The sequence below is a fragment of the Salarias fasciatus genome, chromosome 5 (genome assembly GCF_902148845.1).
Source record: "Salarias fasciatus chromosome 5, fSalaFa1.1, whole genome shotgun sequence".
Lineage (NCBI taxonomy): Eukaryota > Metazoa > Chordata > Actinopteri > Blenniiformes > Blenniidae > Salarias > Salarias fasciatus.
In genome coordinates, this window is record NC_043749.1 from 16806221 (window position 1) to 16825983 (window position 19763).

Consider the following 19763-nt stretch of genomic DNA (forward strand, 5'->3'; position numbering starts at 1 on the left):
GGAGACTTTCTGCTCTTCTATTTGGGGTAAGAGGACAGAAAAAGTGCAAAAATCAGCACCTCAGGTATGACTTGAAACAGCTGTTTGTACTGCATGTTCTGCTTCAGCAGGCTTTACTGTTGAAGAAGCACAATGAGAAGAACAAACTTCACACATTTTAGAAATTTGTACAACTGTTACTATCCTTAATCTGTACTCTGTTATTGGCTACTGAAATGCAGAACAGCAAGTTTATTAGAATCCTGGCGTCAGTAACAGATTTACAGGCCTGTACCTGGTTAGATGGTGTAAAGTTAAGCATAAGGACGAGGTCAAATGTTACTCAAAGTCCAGATACCTGACAATATGACACATTCTTACAGTATTACAAGTATTTGTTGTTTATCTCATGCATACTTCAGTTCATTCTCATCAATAACCAAGCACAATGTCACCAGACTGAACCGCTGGTGTATTATCACTTCTACAAACGGCATTTCAATTTCTTTTTTCATAAAGACACAAAGAACGTTGGCATCCGTCACCTTTTCTCAATGTTTAAATGATGGTAACATGTATGTTTGTCACTTTAATTCCAGTGAAAGACAAAAACACAGTTCCAACACACTGAACTGCCACGTTCACCTTGTAATGGTGTCTTCACCCAACAGAGGTCCCTGTTGCATCAGATATGGACAGAATTCGGCTGAACCTCTCACAGAGCCGACCTCCCGCCACAGGGAGCCAGTGTGATTATTGTTAATAACAGATGCGATGGTGAAGCTGTTGTGCGTCCTTATCCCAACGTTGTAACTGAGACGTGTTATTTTTTCAGCTGCTGTTTAGAAGCTGGTTTGTTAAAATCACTTTGGGAGGAAGCTGTTTGGCTTCTAAAACTCCCTTCAAAGGTCAAATTCCCACAATATGTGTCTGCCTGTGTCATCAGATACAAACATTTGATTAATAAAAGCATCATCAGTATGATTAGTTTCTTTTAGGTGGTAATCTCAAAATAACATTGGAAGTTAAATAATAATTCTTGTATCACAACAATAAGGACTTAATTTCTCCTAATCACAGAAGATTCCTGGAACGTGTGATACGTCGTTTGCGGCACGCCCAGGAACGACTTTAAAAAGCAATAAAACTTAGCGAGGTGTCAAACTGCATTTATGGATGTTGCAGAGAGTGACGCATCCCTTTTTAGGAGTGCAGGCTCTGCATCATCGCATTGAACCACCACGTTCAGAATCACATTTGCCATCCAGTCGAAAAGAAAATCTATCTCCCCTCTGCCAGCCGCTGAGAAATGCAGCAATGTGTGAGGAAAAATAATAACATAAAACTATATTAGAGATCCTCTTTGCCTAGCAGGGAAGGTATTGATTTCTGGAGGAACGTTTCAGAAAGTCTCCTCCACGGGCCGATGCTAATGCTCCTTCTTTTCTCACACCTCATCGCTGCAACGCAACATTTTGGGCCTTTTTACGAAGCTCAGGGACCGGATTTATTTTGGGAAAGCTCTCCCGTGCTCTTTGTTTCTTGTGACGTACAGATGTGAGTGTGTGTGTGTGTGTGTGTGTGTGTGTGTGTGTGTGTGTGTGTGTGTGTGTGTGTGTGTGTGTGTGTGTGTGTGTGTGTGTGTGTGTGTGTGTGTGTGTGTGTGTGTGTGTGTGTGTGTGTGTGTGTGCGCGAGCGACAACACAAATGTGCATCAAGGCTCACATTTCCTGACAGAGCCTGTGAAGCATTAGATTAAAACCCCGACATGATTCTTTCAATAACTGTTGCAGGATAACACGCCTTTTATTTCCCTCCATTTTTCATCGGAGAGCCAAAATTCAATTATCTGATCTGATTTGTACGATTATTAATCTCCATTACTCAAACAGACACAGTGACTTTTTTTTTTTTTTTAAGTGGAAATGTAATGAGGGAGCTGATCTGATGGTTGGAGATCGACTCATTTCGGTTCACGGGTCACAGTTATGGACAAGACAGACACGGATAGAACTCAGAACGGTTTTCTGACCGGCGTTATTAAACAATCCCAGGTGTTAATAGACATTAGCTGCCAAACAGACAGGAGGACAGGGGCGAAATATTCCTCCGCCTGTTACCTCAGTACGGCGTTTCACTCCTGCATCTTCACGTTTTGTGAAAAACGGAGGAAATGACAGTTTATACACGCAATTTCATGCTTGTGCAAGAAAGGAATTAAAGATGGTGACGACATACACGCAAACACAGCGAAAGACAAGTTTACTGAAAAAGTCCTGAGGCCCATGGAGGGGGGAATAGTGGGATGGAGGCAGAGGAACGGTGGGGGGAAAAGGCTGGAGAGAAGACTGCAGGGTTGGAACCAATTAGGCCGGGAGAGGCTCCCTCCACCTGCACTGCCAGGCCCCCAGGGGAGCGCCCCAGTGACAAGATGAGGGATCATCATCATTACCATTATTTATTTGCTAAGCAGAGGCCGACTCTGGGGCCAATCCTGATAGGATTCGCGAATTACAATGAGTGTCTCGCTTTTGGGGCAGGTAGGCTGCTGGAGGAAAGGGGTGGGGGTGGGGGGTGTTAATGCATGGATGAAAACGAATACACATTCGCAAACGACTGACTTATGCTAAAACAAACACCTTTTAATCAATTAGGCAGACCTATTAGAGGCTCTGAAGCTATCATCAATAATAAATGTGGTGTCACTGGAAGTTTGGTACATTATGTGAAGGCAGCAGGTCAAACAAACCGCTGGAATCAATTGTGCAGGAGCGAAGCCAGAGAGCGTGTAAAGCCAGTGACTCCGTGGAGATTTAAGGAATGTAAAGTCAACTCCTTCATGCAAAATTATCAGATTTTGGAATCATCACTAGAACCAGTGTCTTCACTTTTTATTTCTGCAAAATACGCTGACAAGGCTCACACACATCTTCTTCGTCTTCTTCATCACACACATTTCCTTTTTTTCCCATGAAATTCTGTCTTCAGAAAATCAACTTAGAAGTCTCAGTAATTCGAGGTGAGATAGCATTTTGTACTGTTAAAAACTTTCAATTATGATGCATGGTGTGTGTTAAAGCGTGTGTCCATCAGTATGCGCGGAGTCTCTCTGCTTTGGAGTGGGGCTGGCTGTCAGTATTAGAAATAGTGAAATGGTTATGCCTACAGAGAGAACACTCCCAGAATCGGTAATAGATTCATATTGAATCCACATGTATTTGAGAGAGAATTGTGTGGCTTTAACCTGTTTAACGAAAAATTACACGTTTCTGTACTCTGCCTAAACAAATCGAACAAAAACAACAAGCCACAGAGAAATTAATATGTGAAACAGACTTTTAGCTTGAACTTGGAACTTTACAACTTGGCTTGTATCAGTGAGTTGAAATGTTTTGAAAAGACAGCAACAGTAAATCAAATAGCTATCTTGATTTACAATAGTTTACATACATCATTATGATATCACAATTAATTTTGGTGGAAGAAATGATTTGTTCACATAAAAAAAAAAAATCTGCTTTTTTTGTTTCACGTTCCACATTTTAAAATTGTCAGAAGTGTCCTGTGTCATAAGTAACATGTTTGCCATTTGAAACAAACCAAACCAGGTGAAAAATATGCAACACACACCATCATTGAAGAGGTCTGTGTATCTATTGGTCAATGTCTACCTGTGAGTGTATATAGATGAAAATATGTGGTTCACTTTTGATTGTTTGTTTTCTTAAAGTACTGGTGTTGATGGATGACAGCCATCCATAAGAGAAATCCAGGGAAATCGAAAAGTTTACAATTACTACCACAATTTCATTTTCCTCAATTCACCATAAAAGGATGAAGGACCTCCTTCTTCCTGTTTGATCGTCTGCCCTGGAAGCTGCTGGAGCGAACAGGAAGAGGGGCTCAAACATTCTAGAAGCAAATGAAGAATAAGAGCAAGCTCAGTAAGTGTCTTCTGATGTTTGGGATCAATATTCCAGGATTTCAGTGGGAGTGAAGTGAAGGTAATGTGTTCATTTACAACCAATTAACCAAACATGGACATGCGAGGCTTGCAGGCCGAAGCCTGTACTCTCTGCTCACCATCGCTCCACCACAACACCCGGCGCAGAACCTTCAACCTGCTCACAGGACACAGGCTAACACTGCCACAAATCACAGAAGTTACTGAAAGATTCATTCACAAAAACAAAAACATGCAAAATGCTGTAGATGTTTTAAGCTTCCTTTGAACTGTTATTACTAACTACATCTCTCAGATCCTCAGGAAGATTGACCTGCAGTGTTTTCACTGAAGGACGTCTCACCAAAGGTCTTTGTTTCACATTTTTTGTAGAAATAAAAGGGTGATACCTGAGGACCTCAGGAGTCCCATGTTCAGGGACAAAAGCATGAAAGTGAGTAAAATCATTGAAAAGGGAGGGACAAATATGTATTCAGTGGAAAATCTGAGCATTTGCCAACATCAGAGGAAACATATTTAGTCACTTCCACACACAGTCCACCTCAATGTTCATGAAAACATGGCTCATTATTAAATGAGCCATGTCTGCCTGGAGGAGAGACAGCCAATCTGTTCGGGCAGGTTTTACTTTTTGAGTCAGGCGTTTGTCTCCATGTACTTTGATTTTAGGGTAGGTCAACAGCAGGCAGGACTCCACGTGTGTCTCTGTCTGCACAGGAGGCGTTCAAGTACCGGGCGTGTAGTAGGTCACTCAATAACATCAGCTGGAGCGATGAAAGGTGAACTACGGATGGATTTAGTTTGTTAAACTTAACAGACGTATCGAGAGAGAATGGAAAGCTCTGGAACTTCATTTAGAGAGCTGCTAAAAGAAGTATTTTCTTTTATTATAATCAAAGTAGAAATGTGAAAAGTTTGTATTTACTGTCTTGTTTGTTTTCTTTTCTTGTTCTTTATAAAAGTTCAAAATTTATAGAATATTGTTCACAAAACTTTCAAAGTAATTGAATAATCCAGTATGAATTAGTTTATTTTTAGAACTGTAAATTGTAACATAATTCATGTAGTACAGTGAAAAATTGCAACGCTTCCCTCTGAAGTGGGTTCAGCAGTGTGTATGAGAGGCAATGCATTCATACATATAAAGAGCAAAGTTCACAAAATGAAAAGTAGACATTCAAATACACTGTGTTTAATGAACTCCTTGATTTTATATTTTTAATTCATTTACCTTTATTTATTTATTTTTTTTTTTTTTCAGGAAGGATCACTTTTTTTGGGAGTGTTTATGAACCAGATCGGCCGGTTTCTACTGCTTCACTGCGTCTGCAGCACACAATGGCTCGCCTCCCGGGGAACGGTACGTACAACAGATTTTCCTTCATTTTCTATCAACATATATTTGAATCTGTCATTTTTGTGGATTGGTGTCTATTTTTCACACGCAGTTCATGTTGGTAAATCACGGCCGTTCCAGTCGCTGTGAGTCTGTGATATACCTGGATTGCAATAAGAAGGAAACGGGGACTGGAGTCAGTACCGGGTCTGAATCTTCTTACATGCAAATGAGCTGAAGTGAAAGCACACAAAGTTGTACCATGACGCCTCTGAGTCCTCGTTTTTCGAAATGAAGTCGTGCCCGCGATGAGCCGCAGATCATCCGTGAGTGTGTTGTCTCCGGCTGTAGTATGATCAATGTGTGTGTCCTTTGTTTTTTTTGCACACAGGGGTCGGTTTGCATCGGGGAAAACACTTTTCCTCCTTTGTGTTTGCGTGTGGATAATACCGTGTCGGCCTGTGATTCAGGTGTTGTGGAAGAGTGACTATAGTTAGTCCATAACTCATGATGCTCTCCATTCAGAAGACACCTTAGGGCCCGTATTACACCCAGTGAGACTCAATCACAGCCTACGCTAAATCGATAATCCTGGAGATAGTTGGCGGGAGGGGGGGCGGCAGCGGTGGAGAAAGATGGAGAGAAAGTGGCTGGGGGAGATGGAGAAAGGGAGGAGGAGGAGGAGGAGGAGAAAAAGGAGACGGGGGATGAGAGGGAGAGAGAGAGATGAGAGAGGGAGAACAGGGCCAGGATGGGAAGATGAAAGATGAGGACTGATTTTCCCACAAACTCCCAAAGGCTCCTCTGCTGACTGTGTTTTTATCTCGGGGTGTGAGGACGTTGTTGAGGTGAAAGAAGAGAGAGAGAGCAGAGAGTGACTGTTTGCCAGGAAAAAATAAAAACAGCGAAACAGTGCATCCTGCCTTCCTAATCTTAAAATACCTTTGGAAATGTTGCTTCATCGTGTGCACAAAGTCTTCAGTCGGACCCAACAAAGTGCCAGCCAATTCACCAATACTTCCATTCATATAAATCCATGAAAAACATAAATGTGTGACAGTGCTTGAAAGAAAAAAAATGGAGTTGAGTAATATCCTGCATGCTTGAATTTCAAGCAAAACGTTACCCAGACAGTTTTAAATAGCACACGACTTTGGAGCTATTTTTATTCCACATCTGTAGGAACTGAGTCAAAATAAACTGCAGTGGTCCGGGCCGGTGTAATGAACCGGTGTCAGTGGGTTTCGTGCGCCGGCGTGTTTTGGTGGAAGCGCAGAGGGGGACGGGAGAGGATGATAAGTAGGAGCAGTGGAGCTCCGGCGAGATTCGATCAAAGACTGGTGGGAGATGGCGGGACGCTTTCTGTAAGACATATGCGGGCACAACAGGCCGGCGTCAACAGGTTGGCTCCGAGATGGGCAGCAGAGAAACAGATGAAAACCTCCATCTGTCTCTTCCTTTCTGTCGTGGCACTCTCCCCTCTCTCCATCACCCCTGCGCCGTCTTTTCACCCTCTGTCTTTCATTTACTTTGCCTCACACGGTCCGACTCCGTCTCCAACCTCACTTTTTTCCCCTCTCCTCCCTCCCTCTCTCTCTCTCTCTCTCTCTCTCTCTCTCTCTGAGGCATCGGCGTATGCACCCCCCCCCCCCCTCCTTCCCCCCCTCCCTCCGTCTCTCTCCGTGACTTGCTGTTGTTTTTGAGTGATGTGCGGCTGATGGCGAACGCTGGGCGATGACAGATGGATGTGACAAGCAGATGGTTTTGCTTGTCGTCTCTTTAATCACACAAATTCAGTCGGCCATGCAGTCGAAGCTCCGTCTTGTCAAAGCAACACAAAGTGGAGACAAATTTATCCAGCGTGCCATAGATTTTGATACAGAAAAAAAGTTCAGGCGCTTTTTTTTTTTTTCTTCTTCTTTTTTAAAGGAACGGGGCTCAACATAAATCGGGGTCTTTGTGTTGAGGTCTTCCCTGATATTATTTTGATGAGTGTTGACTGGTGTTTGGTTGAATTGCACAAACTTCAACTTTTATATGACAGCCGGGATGATGTAAAACTGGGCAGAGCGGGATAAACAATTGTCCTTGCCGTTGTGGTTGTTGGATTGCTTTATTTATCGCATCAAATGTAGTCTACAGCAATGTACATTGTCGGCGTTCAGGCGCTGTGTTTATTGGAAAGCTGAGAAGACGGAGAATGTACTGAGACTCTGGATCAGATGCGAACGTAGACGGGTTTATTGAAAAGTTGGAACGAAAATCAGCTGCACCAAGTGCCAATCCAGGTCTCCAGCTGCTCCCAATCATACTTGTATTTATGGTTAAGCTGAGATGAGAGCTGAGCAGGCAGGTTCCCTGTTGTGATTTTGCACCTGAAGCAACGACACTGGTTAAATCGTCTCGCTACTCTTTGCTCAAACGTATAAACGCTGCGCTAACTTGAGAGGAGGCGAGCTTTAAAGGTCACATGGTTGAGGAGCGCTGTGGCCACAGAGGTGCTTTAACTGAGTGAGAACTTGTGCAGCGTCCCTTGAATATCTTTGAAGGATATGTAAATACTGTAGGTTTTTTTAATTAATTTGCCACATTTTTCTTTTCGGTTTTCTTTTAATGATAACCTGTTACAGTCGTGACTGAATGTAGAAAGACATTTAAACAAACGCACCTCCAGTCGATCTATCCATCAACAGACACTAAAGTTCACTGGAAATTCAGAGACCACTCATCCTCAAACACGTGGACAGATAGAACATGCAAACTCCACACAGGAAGGACACCAACTGGAGTCAACCCTGATTTGTTACGGGTGGGGTCGGAGGCTCAGGCGCAGACGACACGGGAGAACAGATGGCGGGCAAAAAATGGATTTATTTTAACAAAGGTGAGCCCAGAAGCAGAGCCGGACCAAGCTGGGTCCGGGATGACTCTCGGCAATTCTCAGTCCAAGGTGAGATCCGAGTCCGGAGGAACTAGGAGCAGGCAGGCGGCAGGAGCGGCAGGCGGAGCGGATCCCCAGACTGCGAGCAGAGGGAAAAAAAGGTGAATTCACAGATCACGAGAGCAGGTCGAAGCAGGCACGTCTAACACACTGTAGCAGAGGTTAAGATCCAGCGCCGATCCCAGCCAAGGACGCCACTTAAATAGGGACGAGAGCAGCTGACCCTCATCTGGCTGATGAGCTGGAACCACGCCTCCGAAAACCCGCTCCAGTGCCGCCCACCTGAAAAACAAAACAAACGGCCTCCCTATGAGGAGGCCGGGGGGCTGGCCATGACAGTACCCCCCCTCCTACGTGTGCCTCCAGGCACACGCACCAATCGCCCAGGATGGCGGCGATGAAACTCCCGGACGAGACTGGGGTCCATAATGCGGCCCCGGGGAACCCAGGAACGCTCCTCAGGTCCGTAACCCTCCCAGTCCACCAGGTACTGAACCCCTCGACCCCGGCGGCGCACATCCAGAAGCCGCCGCACCGTATAAACCAGGCCGCCATCCAACATCCTGGGCGGAGGCGGGGCACGGACAGGGGGGACCAGGTCACTCTCGGCCACAGGCTTGATCTGAGAGACGTGGAAAGTGGGGTGGATGCGCATGGACGAGGGAAGCTTGAGACGCACCGCGCAGGGATTGATGATCCTCTCCACTTCGAACGGTCCCACAAAGCGAGGAGCCAGCTTCCGAGATTCAACCCGAAGGGGCAGGTCCTTGGCCCTCAACCAGACCTTCTGTCCAGGGGAATAGGTGGGGGCGGCAGTCCGCTTGCGGTTGGCCTGCTGCTCCATTCTGTGGGAAGACCTGAGCAGGGCGGTCCGCGCCCTCTTCCAGACCCGTTCACATCTCCTCATCGCAGCTTGAACGGAAGGAACGGCCAACTCCTGTTCCTGGGATGGGAACAGAGGGGGCTGGTACCCCAGGGAGCACTGAAACGGGGACAAGCCTGAGGAGGAGCTAACCAGCGAGTTATGCGCGTATTCCACCCACGGCAGGTGAGTGCTCCAGGCCGCAGGATCCTCCGCAGAAACACACCGGAGCAGGGCCTCCATCTCCTGATTCAGGCGCTCCGTCTGACCATTAGACTGGGGATGGAAACCAGAAGACAGGCTCACCTTGGCTCCCAACGCCGAACAAAATGCCCTCCAAACCTCCGATGTGAACTGTGGTCCTCGGTCGGACACGATATCCACAGGGATGCCATGAACGCGGAACACTTCAGTGACGAGCAGGTCTGCTGTCTCCTTGGCCGATGGCAACTTACAGAGGGCGACAAAGTGGGCAGCCTTGGAAAACCTGTCCACAATAGAGAGGATTGCGGTTTTACCGTTGGAGGGAGGCAGGCCAGTGACGAAGTCCAGTGCAATATGGGACCACGGCCGACTGGGCACTGGCAAGGGTTGAAGGAGGCCAGAACAGGGCCGAGTGGATGTCTTATTCCGGGCGCAGACAACGCAGGCCGCCACAAACTCCCGCGTGTCCTTGTCCATCGATGGCCACCAAAACCTCTGTCGTAGAACTCCCAATGTGCGGGTGACTCCAGGGTGGCAGAAAAGCTGGGAAGAGTGTCCCCACTGCAGGACCTGAGAGCGGACAGAGCTGGGCACAAACAGGCAGTTAGCGGGGCCGTATTATGGACCCCAGTCTCGTCCGGGAGTTTCATCGCCGCCATCCTGGGCGATTGGTGCGTGTGCCTGGAGGCACACGTAGGAGGGGGGGTACTGTCATGGCCAGCCCCCCGGCCTCCTCATAGGGAGGCCGTTTGTTTTGTTTTTCAGGTGGGCGGCACTGGAGCGGGTTTTCGGAGGCGTGGTTCCAGCTCATCAGCCAGATGAGGGTCAGCTGCTCTCGTCCCTATTTAAGTGGCGTCCTTGGCTGGGATCGGCGCTGGATCTTACTGTTACGGGTGGGGTCGGAGGCTCAGGCGCAGACGACACGGGAGAACAGATGGCGGGCAAAAAATGGATTTATTTTAACAAAGGTGAGCCCAGAAGCAGAGCCGGACCAAGCTGGGTCCGGGATGACTCTCGGCAATTCTCAGTCCAAGGTGAGATCCGAGTCCGGAGGAACTAGGAGCAGGCAGGCGGCAGGAGCGGCAGGCGGAGCGGATCCCCAGACTGCGAGCAGAGGGAAAAAAAGGTGAATTCACAGATCACGAGAGCAGGTCGAAGCAGGCACGTCTAACACACTGTAGCAGAGGTTAAGATCCAGCGCCGATCCCAGCCAAGGACGCCACTTAAATAGGGACGAGAGCAGCTGACCCTCATCTGGCTGATGAGCTGGAACCACGCCTCCGAAAACCCGCTCCAGTGCCGCCCACCTGAAAAACAAAACAAACGGCCTCCCTATGAGGAGGCCGGGGGGCTGGCCATGACATGATTGATTTCTTTTTTATCTTTACTGTGAGGTGAGACTCTAAGCACCATCACCAACTCCTCCTTTTCTCTGGAAAATACTGCTACAAAAGAAACTGCAGAGGTTTTCTTCAATTTTTTTCAACTTTCAACTATAAAGACACACACACACACACACACACACACACACACACACACACACACTGGTAAAGATAGCTTTGCAGAGCTTTCAGATGAGAGGTGTAATTAACACCTAAATGATCAACTCAGCACAATCGGCGGGTAATTGTCTGATAAGGTGTAATGTTGAGCTCACGAACAGACCACAACACCCCCGCAGAAACATATCGCACGCTAACACCGTTTATCTTCACTCTGACAAGAAGATGGAGCAAGTGATTTGCACTGGTGTGGAGATATGGTCGATCATTTCCCCCCCCTTCATCCTCCCGTGCGTCTTCTTCTGTTTCTCCGTCTCGCCGTCAGCCCTCTGTGTCGGAGCGACCACAGCTCCCAATATGAAGGTGAGGCTGGCAAGGTCAAATTGACTTTAGATTAATTAACTGTCAATTAACGGAGGTAATTGTTTCATAATGTGGCGCGGCCCCGAGGCGGGGTGTGTGTGAGCGGGGCGGCGCTGTCAGAGCTGGTTTAACCCGATAAGCTGGTGAGTGAAGCCTCTCAGAGAGGGAGGGGGAGGCGGGATACAGGTGCACGTGTGGATGTGTGTTTGTGTGAGAGAACAGAGGTCTGCAGTGTGTGTCTGCGTGAGGGAGAGCGACAGCGATGGCGACCTTTAATGAGCGGAACGAGCGATACATCCTCCATTATCCGCCGGCTGCAGCGCCGCTGGACCGTACTCTCCTCCTCTTCGGCGGCTATCAGAGTGCAGCAGGTCACCCCGATGTGGCTCCATATACATCACAAAAACACCAGCGCACACCTGAGGTGGCCACACACACTCACACACGCGCGCACAAAAAAATTCCCCGCCGCAGCCGCGCTCGCTCAAATCAACATTCATCAGCACATTCGGAGGCTGATGAATGGATGTATCCAGCGCCACAGTCTACCGAGGCACGGGGAGAGCAGCTCAGAGAGGGAGAACAGTGATGAAAACAGAATGAAAATGAGAAAAGGAGGAGGAAAAACAACTAAGAAGAAAGAAGACATGAATAAAAGAGAGAGGGGGAGAGGCCGTGCGGTGAACGTTGATGAAATGGTGATTGCCTCTTGGTTGCTAATGGTCGGCCTGGAGGGGTGTCAGAGAATGACATGTGCAGCTAAGCTCTTCCCCCGGCGTTCGTCTCCCCTCCTCCTAATATTATCACTGAGGTTCGCCTTTAAGACATTTGCAGATGGTCTATCGAGGGGACAAGCCAATAAGAATTCAACACTTTTGTTAATTGTCTGGAATGGCAGACTTGGCAAAAATCGAGCGTTCAGTTTTTCATCGGGTGGTTTTGGTTGACCGAACGGAGAAATGTCCTGAGCACAAGTTATGTTGTTGATGCATTCCGTTAAACGACTCCTTATTTGCCAACAATTGCAAAAGACAATATTAAACTTTATTTTGGAAACTGACCACAAAAGCATAAATTCCAAGCATTTTGTATGAAATAGTCCTAAAACTCGGGATGAAGGAACATTTTTAATGTCAGTCGCCCCAACCACAGTTCAGTGATTTAATCAGTTTGTAAAATTACTTATTTGTCTTAAAATAAATGACGGCCTCCATTCATTGCAGCACAATACCGTTATAACCGAGTTGCATATATGCAAACATCACCCTGCAGATTTACTGGTTTGTAACATTTTCCAGGTGTTGCTAAAAGAAAAGATCTTTACAGAAGAAGATAACTCACTAAATCAAAGGACAGATTGAAAGTGTATACCTTTTTTTTTTCTTTTTTCATACTGTATTCTTCAGCTTTAATGACTGCGCTCAGGCAACAAACACATCAAGCTGGTGTGCATTTAGGAAGTTTGTTTTTCATAACAAAACCAAACACGATACGACAGACAGAATAAATCAGAAACTAAGGATGCCTCCATTTTCGGTGCCCAATTCGATTTTTAAGATACTTGGGGAGTTAGTTTGGCTACAGTTACTGTAAAACACACATGAAGTCAAACTTCTGAGAATGATGTAACTGCTCATTTGTCTCGTCCATTCAGTCCAGTGTTATAGAAGAAACAATAAATATGAGAACTGCTTAAACTGATACAGAACAGCTCAATAATTCACGAGAAACTGAAATAGAAAAATATTTTATGTGGTACATCTCCAGACAGGTGGCATCTAAAATGTGATGTTAACGCAAACCAAAATCTTCAGAAGATGGTCAACAAATCAATTTCCTAGCACAGAGACGTCCACAAGAATGAGTTCGTCTGCTTTTCCTGTCATCTTTTTGTCCTTGTTTTTAAAATCCTGTCTGCTGCTTCAGTACAGTAACTTTCCCATCTGTCACTTGACTGAAATCGTCGTACCGCTTGTTTACTTTTCAGCTGATGTATCAAATCAGTTATATCTTTTGAAATCTTAGCAATACAAATTTATTGTGTGCCATATTTTAAAAACCTGGCTGGTGTCTTGTGACGCGCCGTCTGACACTGATGTTTTTTTACTCTTTGCAATCCTCGGCTCATGTGGAAAAAGTCCGGAAGACATTTTAAACATCTGAGCTTTATTTTCTTTTTCCGACACAGTTTGATATTGTACTAAAAATTACAGGGAGTACAAATTAAAGAGAACCAGACTAATTACTGTGATCCAGTTGATCTGAACAGCAGCTGGCAGAGTGGAGACACCCACAGACGGCGACGCCGCGCGTCACCTCGGGGAAACATCATCCCGAAAATCTCTGCTACCACAATTAAAGCGCCTTCATTAACAGGAAATACACATTTTAAAGCCTCTATGACGATACTGTGACTCTTTATCTGCTTTGTTTATTTCACACAAGCGCTGGAGAACTGTACGCAGCCCGAGATGATATTCCTTGAACCCTAATCTATTTCAATTACTGGGTGTTTCTGTGAGCTGGTAATTGATTCCAGTGACTCCAGACTCTCTTGGTAATCAACTCTATCGCTCATGTTTTCAAATGTCCGTACATTGTTTTCTACAAGTGCTCTTAATTGTTTTTTGCTCCCCCCCCACCCACATCTATCGAGTTACGCGAGTGATTGCAGCTTTCTCTCGCCATTGATCGACGAGTTTGTCTGTTTTGTGTTTGTCTGTCTGGATGTGGAACATTAGGACTCGTTGGATTCATGTGAAACACTTCAAACAACTAATGGGGCAGTCTTGATGGCACCGCTGGAAACTGATGGAAGTGTGTGTGTGTGTTTGTGTGTGTGTGTAGATGGATGGATAGATGATAGACAAATGGGTGAATGATGGGGAGATAAATGGATGGGCAGATGAATTGCTGGATAGGTGCACAGATGGATGTGTTGATGGAGTGATTATCTGAAAGATGGAGGACAGGCAGAAGAATAGTGGATCGGACCGGGTGGATAGTCATCAGATGAGTCTGATGAATAAATGGGCAGACAGATAGGTAGATGGCCGGGCAGAGATTGATAGGTGTTTTCAGTGGGCCACCTGCATCCTCAGCATTTAGAAGAGGCTGGAGAGTAGATACTCATCTGTAATAGGGGTAATGGAGCTCAAAATAAACTCACAAACAACTCTATTTCTGTATTTCTCTACCCTCCCGCCCCCGTTCACCCTCTCAGCGCGCCCTCACCCCCTCTCACACTCTCAGGAAGAACATTTTCCGTGTACCAGTCACTCCATTTGGTATTTTCTGAGGGGCTACACGTTCTCAAAAGCAGAAACAAGCTCAAACGCTGGAAAGAAAGAAGAAAAAAACAACCTGATGCAAGTATTGTAAAAATAACAACCTGAGCTGCAAAATGTCATATCTTCCTGAGCTTCATTCTGTCATGATCAGTTTTTCCAGGCAGTGTAAACTTATGCAGAGTTCGGTTATTATTTACATGGTTATATTGGCCATCTTTTAGAAAAAAAAAGGCACTGGTTTTATATGGAGCCTTTTGTTTCAGTGAATTCAAGGTTGCTTACAATTACATTATTCATTCACTCCATCCTACATATGTTAGACCCTCCAGAAAAATGCGAGCAAAAATTCTTGATTATGCATACTTAAATCTCAGATTATGCGAGCTAAAATGCTTGATTATGCAAATGAATATGCAGGGTTTTTATGCCATTTTATGTGGTAAAATTGCGGACAGTTGTGAAGTATGCTGTGAAATATGCGAAAGGATGCCAGATATGTAAGTTACCCACTCTCTCTCTCTCTTTCTCTCTCTCTTTCGCACGCATGCGCGTGCGTACACACACACACACACACACACACACACACACACACACACACACACACACACACACACACACACACACACACACACACACACACTAAATCACATTCATTTCATATTAGTTCGTTATTTATCTTAAATAACTCACCAATGCTCATCAATGGAACACACGCACACACACACACACACACACACACACACACACACACACACACACACACACACACACACACACAGGTTTTAGCAATTGTGTGTGTGTGTGTGTGTGTGTGTGTGTGTGTGTGTGTGTGTGCAATTGCAAAATGCTAAAACCCATCAGTACGGTGTTTCAAATGAACTGGTTTCCTTGTTACCTGACTTCCTTCAGCACTTCCTGCTGCTGCTGCTAATAGCAGCAGATGTTGAAATCAGACGCATTAAAAGTCTGACATGGCTTTTTGTCTGGTTTTTAACATCTATCAGCAACAAGGGACGTGAAAGAAACCCAGTCGCCAGTTAATAGGGAAACCAGTTCTTCCAAAACACTGGCTCCTCTCCGGTGTCTGGACACTTCTCCTCCTAGTTAGCTGCTGCGTTCAGGTGACTGGAGCAAGCTGCAGAAAACTGAAACTCCATCATTCACATGAAGGCAGCGGTGACAGCTGGACTCAGGAGACACTCAGGAGACACGTGAAGGAAGCGTGGACTATTTGCACAAAGGAACGGCTCTCAGACAGCTGTGATCCGGCTCTCATCATTCACTTAAAAGAACGTGTTCAAACGAATGTCTCGTTCATTGAACGTCACAGCACTTCAAGCGAGACCGTTTCTCTTTTTTTCACGGTAATGTGAGATTATTGCGGGAATTATGCGCCCTTTTGGAAAATATGTGGCCCCTGCATAATCAGCGGCAAAAGGGTGATTTATGCGTGAATTCATGCGATCGCATAATCGCGTTTTTCTGGAGGGTCTAATATGTAGCTACAGCTACCCTGGGGTCGATTCATCATTCACTTTTTTTCCTAATATATACAGAAGTATCAAATGTAGTTTCATGCAGTTCAAAGTCACAGCTTAAAATGTTACCATTTAAGCTTTATACATCAATTTATCGAGCAACATAGTTTTCAAGTTGTTGTTTTTTTTATTGTGAGTATTTTCACGTTTATGTTCGTCCATCCATCTGCTGTTGTACCCACTTTCATAACTATGGTCAGTTTAGTTCAGTTCAATTTACTTCAGCACCATGATAAAGACACACAAAAATGACCCCCTCATAAAATGTTTGTTCCCAAATTAGAGTCTCAAATACTTTCAAAGGTCTCAGAGAGAACACGTAAACTACACATCAGGACAAACCTCTGACCAATACAAGATTCATGGATATTTCATGCCTCAGTCATGCATAAACAGGTATATTGGGTTATTTGTCCTCATCGACGTGGCAGAGAAGGACTTACTTACACGTAGAATCTGCTGACACATTTTCCATTCATGGCTGAGCTCTGATATTACATCCCGCTGGGAATCGGTGCCGAACACAAGACCGTGCTCCTGATTATGTTTCTGGGTGTGTTTTTCAGTTTTCTGTTATAACCAATTATTGTGTTTTCAGCCCTCAGAACAGGAGCAGTAACACATTCCTGTCATCCTCTCCTCTGCTCTCCTGCTTCTTGCTGTCCTCCCTCAGCAGATGGGCTGGACACACACTGGGAGCTGTATGGTTTGACTGGTGTGTGCACCTGTGTATATTTTCTGTAAGGCAGGATGTTGTTTTCTCTCTCTCTCTCTGTCATATAGCTGTTTGTAATGTGTGTGTGTGTGTGTGTGCGCGCATGTGCACCGTGTTGACAGGTGGCAGTGGAGGTGGAAATGCCACCAGCCACACACTCAGGATGCATTTCCATGTCTCCCACCCCCCACATCTCATTTGATAGTCATCCTGGTGGCTTCTGCATTCAGATCCAGTTATGTTAATGTGTTTTAGGCTCTCAGTCTGCCCGATCTTAAACCATTTGATATTAGCCCTATTGATTATGGCTTCGCTACCAATAATTGTGCAGATAACTGTTATCTGCTGGTAGAAAATGCAGAACATACAGATGGGCCGCACAGAAGTGAAGAGTCTGCAGGAACGGAACGGGAGTAAAAAATAAATAAATAAAGAAGAGAAATCAATAGAAGGTAAGCAGTTTTCATTCTCCTGAGAAAAGTTCAGGAAAACTGTCATGACACCCCTCTGCAAAACATGTTATCTTTCAAACCAGAGAAAAGTTTGAGATAGGTGAAAAACAGTCATTTCTGCAAGGGGAAAAAAAATCTCAGTAGGTTGAATTAGAAATTAAAAAACAAACAAAAAAACATATAGTTCGGACACTAGAGGTTAATATTTCTACAAGTATATTCTACAGTTAAATAGTCTGACATGATTTTCGGCATCAACATTTTTTTTCTAAAATCGCCAAAATGACATAAGTCAGAGTTGTATCCTTTTCAGCTTGGCTTTATTTTGTTTGGCTGTGTGAATATTTAAAGTGGTAGAAGAAGGTACACGCCTTTGAAGAAAGTCAGGAGTGACAGACTGAAAGACTGATGGGTACTGACTGTACTGTTTCAAGTCTTTGTCGTCACGTAAATCACTTGTATCGCTGAATGACAGAATGGTGCCGGTGATCAACACACACCCTCTTGAGAATACTCCCGTTTTCTATAAACAGATTCTGAGACTCAAGCTGTCAAATAAACACTGATGGATGTAGTTTAGTTACTTGTAGTTTAGATTCTACGAATCAAACCCGGGACTTCTCGAGAGGCGATAAAACATGGTCTGTTTGTTTCTCTTGGGCATCAGACGCTCATGTTTACAACAAAATCAGGTGATTTATTCAGGTTTTTCTTGAACCTTGCATTTTGAATAATTTAGTTTTTTAAATATAACACCTTAACGTGGCTTCATGTTTTGCATTGAAGTGATACCAAAAAGTTAAATTTTTTTCTGATACAATGCAATACAAAATTTGCACACAGCCCTCTTTCCTTCCCGCAGTTTTTAAAACTTTTCATTCATCATTCCCAGCAATACAGACTCATATGTTCCGCCTTACTATTAGTTAATTATTAATCTGTTCTGTTTAAAAAAAATTGCTTTATTGTACATTTAGCTTTTCATATGTGGACATTTGACTATTAAATACACAAATGTTATTGGAGGAATTGCGGACATATTTTAGTAAACAAGGAATTAGTTTGTGGCGTTATCGTTGCAAAAGTTAGATACTTTCCAATTTTTTACTCGGCGTGTAATGATGTTTCTCTCCTATTTTTACTGTGAATTATTCAGCCCTGCTTTTTCCCGCCTCTCTCCTGTGCATTTTTAATATTTGCATTTGTTTGTCTATCGACGTGCCAGTCGTCCATGCAACTTTTACCGCAAAGACCACTCAGATTTGTGTCCATCAACATTCTTGCTCAGGTAGAAAACATTCCATCTGTGCAGTTTTGTTTAATAAATGACTCCCTGGAGCATTTGAGTTACTGTTATCCAGCATCGTGCAGCGAGAGTTGACTCAAGTACTCCACATCTCCTGGTGACAGGTGGGGTAGATTGTCTTTTTCCATTGCCCAGGATTTCTATACAAGCTATTGCTGGTGTTGAATGTGCATGGAAACTCATGGAAACAGCAGTATGGACCCCTCATGTTATCTTCTTCCACCCAGCAAATGTGGAATTACCACTTTTTATTAAAGACCTCTTGACTACATCGGTGTTGACCTACAGAATGTGATGCAAATGATGATCTTAATGAATCCATTGCCATATATAGAGCATTATTAATATCATCCACTGTCCTTGCTTCTTTAGGCATTCAACTCAATAATTAAAAAGAAAAAAAATAAAGATTCCTGAAATGAGAAATAGGCAAGTTCGCTCAAATCTTCTTAAACACACATTTTTAGCGTAATTTGTGAATCAATGATAGTTTTTGCATCAGACATAGTCATCCATCAAAGTCGTGGCTTACTTATTTCCATAAGTCTTTGCTTTTTTGATATATTTGCTATGTGTTTCTTCCTGGTAAAATAACCTCACATCATACAAAGTGCAATGTCTAGTACATCCATCAGGGTGGGGGAGCATGTTACTAATCCATCACAGGGCAAACAGTGAGGCAAAGCACACACACTCATATTCACTCCTGTGGGCAATCCATTAGTGTTGCCATTTAACTTTCTATACATGTTTTTGGGACTGTTGCGACCTTCTTGTGAGAGCACAAACCACTGTTCCCAAGTACATGCATGTGTTAAAAATAAATACATACACACACACTCTCACAATTAACAATCAAAACTTAAAAACCTGACCACGGTCATATCTCCAGCCTCGACCTCCTTGCAAATACAACAATATCCCAACGGAAAAGGGGAGATAAAAATAAAGATTTAAATGCCAGGTGTCAAAAGTCAAAAACTGTATTTTGAATGTTTTTTTTTTTTTTTTTTTTTTTTTTTTTTTCATTTTTACCATGTTGGAGGGGGAGTGAAAACATTTACAGGTCAGTAACAACTGGATGAAGGTCACTTAGTTTAAACTGATGAACGGAGGTAGGTTAGTGGCCAAGTTTGCAGTTGGCAAAGAGACGTTGGCAGCTCTTTGAGAAAAGTAGCTGGCTGGCTGCATCGCTCTTGATAAACTGGGGAAATTTCATGCTCTCATATGCAAAATGCAACCGCAAGCTCAGCCGTCATGGCCTCTTTGCAGACTTTTTGTGTTTTAGTTAACCCTGAGGATAATTGTGCC

At 44.4% G+C, this 19763-nt stretch overlaps 1 protein-coding gene across 1 annotated transcript in view; it reads left to right on the forward strand.

Moving 5' to 3' along the window:
* Positions 1-5971, forward strand: part of r3hdm2 (R3H domain containing 2) — a 79038-nt gene extending 73067 nt beyond the window's left edge. The window contains exon 25 of the mRNA XM_030091951.1: positions 5949-5971. The gene's annotated coding sequence lies outside the window, so the exon portion shown is untranslated. The remainder of the gene's footprint in view (positions 1-5948) is intronic.
* Positions 5972-19763: the final 13792 nt, after the last annotated feature.